Genomic DNA, 2,416 nt, shown 5'->3' with positions numbered 1-2,416 from the left:
TAGTGCCGCCTTATGAAGAAGATCTGAAGGTCACTCTACAGGGGGACTGCTGAAGGACTGGTAGTTGGCATAGCCAGATCAAAGTGGGCAGCCGTGCTGGTCTGAAGCAGTAGAGCAAAGTTAGGGGCCAGTGGCACCTTTAAGACCAACAAAGTTTGAAGAAAGCTCACCCCTTGAATAAAACTTTGTTGGTCTTATAGGTGCCACTGGACTCTAACTTTCTTCTACTGGCATAGCTAGATTAGCAACTGCCCACAATTTCAGATTGTGTCCTCGCCGTCTCCTGATTGGTTCTTCTGGAGACTTCCTGCTCCAGTTAGACTGGTTAGTTTAGGCTAGTTTAGGCTTTCTCTCTGTATGTTTGTTCTTCAATAATAAACCTACTTATTTTTCTCTAAGCAGTCAGTGCTAGGCAGTCAGTACTCCACTTCCTTTGCATATTTAAACTCTGCCAACAGGACTGACCTTGCTTAGCTTCTGAGATCTGACAAGATTGGGCTTGCCTTTTGTGCCCCTCTCTTTTGTGCCCCTCTCTTTCTTCATGGATCTCATGGTGGGAAGCTGCTTTCATTTCCTCCTTGCATCAAGCCTACTAAGGAGGTTAGGCCGAGAGACAAGGTCTTGCTCAAGCCCAGCCTGAGGGCACACATCCCAACCCATGGCCAAGGCTCCCTCTAAGCGGTGGAGTCCTGTGAGCAAAAATTCTACTTTGTGAGCTACTGGCATGAAAGCGGTGAGTGAGTGATTGGGCTGCTGCGTAAATTAGTTTGCTCTGGAGCCCTCCTCCCTGAGCTAAGACAACAAATGTGTGAGCCGGAGGCTAAAAAACGGTGAGCTAGCTCACACTAACTCAGCTTAGAGGGAACACTGCCCATGGCCTCACCCTGGGTACTTCTGCAAAACTGCAAGCAGGACCAGACCCTGAGATGAGGGGTGGAGCACGAGCATCAAAGGTGAGGGGTCTAATATATGAGGGGGTGGGGCCTACAACTGGTGGGGAGGGGCCCCCCCAGCAGTGGTCTACCTGCACCTGCACCCTCCTTGACACCACAGCCTCACCATTAGATCAACAAATGGGACACAGAGGCCAAGAAGAAGAAGGAGAATAAGAGATTGGATTTAGACCCCATGGCCCTTCACTACCCAAGGGAGTCTCAGTGTGGCTGACAAACTCCCTTCCCTTCCCCTCCCCACAACAGACACCCTGTGAGGTAGGTGGGGCTGAGAGAGCTCTGGCAGAAACTGCTCTTTTTCAAGGACAGCTCTTATCAGAACTACGGCTTGCCCAAGGTCATCCAGCCAGGTGCAAGTGGAGGGTGGGGAGTCAAACCCGGCTCTCCCAGATTAGAGTCCACCCACTTAACCACGACACCAAACTGGACTTCCCCTTGTGTTGCCTCCTAGCCCTGGGCTCCAGGGCTTTGCTGCCTCTGGATGCGGAGCTTCCCTGGACTCATCTCGACTAGCACAGTGGTTGCCCCAGGTCTGGGAAACGAGGCATGGCCAGCCCCGGTTAGTCACCGGGTGGGAGACCACCAAGGAAGTCCACGGGTGTTGTGCAGAGGCAGGCCAATTGGCAAACCACCTCTGTTTGTCTCTTGCCTTGAAAACGCTACCAGATCGCCATAAATTGGCTGCGGCTGGGCGACACTTCCCACCACCGGCACAGAACTCTGGGATGGACCTCTCCTCTGTAAAGCCATTCATGCGCCTGGCCATCAGTACCTCCCCTGAGGCAGTGTGCGCCCAGGCCTTAGCCTTCTCATTCCCAACATCTTCCTCCGGTGCCCCCAAGTTCTATTGATCTGGCAGGGGGAGAAAAGTTCTTTCCACCCACTTCCTCCCTCCCAAGCATAATTGTACGACCTTTTCTCCCATCTACCCTCAGCCGTCTTTTTCCTAAAGGGAACCCTTTCCCGCACCCTGACTGCTGCGCGTTCAGCCTCCTTTGGGTGCGCTTTGCAACTGGTGCGAAACCCGCTTGGGAAACGGTGACTCAAGTGCACTGAAAGCGGATGGGAAGGGTGAGCGTGCTGGGGCAGTGAGGCGCCGGGTCCTGGGTGCTTCGAGGGTGGGAGGGCGTCTGGAGTGGGAGGGCGTCTGGAGCCCGGGCCACGCCTCCAGAGGGGTGGGCTGGGGGGGGCCACTGACTGGGCCCAGGGCCGGCTCACTCACTAGGCGAACTAGGCACTCGCCTAGAGCGTGCCGGCCCTTGGGGTGCCAAACTGGCACCCCCCCCCGCTGTCCTGGTTCAGCTGCAAACACTACTGAGTTTTAAACATGTTATGTTCTTTCTGATGATACAAACACCAATTCCACCAAAGAACTTAGCCCTCTGGGCACAGAAGGGTCACTCAGCTGAGTCAAAGAAGAACCTAAGTAGGGGGGCTATTACATAAGGACACTCAAGTTGCAA

Source organism: Gekko japonicus, unplaced genomic scaffold (assembly GCF_001447785.1).
Source record: "Gekko japonicus isolate JY-2015 unplaced genomic scaffold, Gekko_japonicus_V1.1 scaffold427, whole genome shotgun sequence".
NCBI lineage: Eukaryota > Metazoa > Chordata > Lepidosauria > Squamata > Gekkonidae > Gekko > Gekko japonicus.
The sequence above is the reverse complement of the archived record's forward strand: the minus strand, read 5'-3'. Positions refer to the sequence as shown.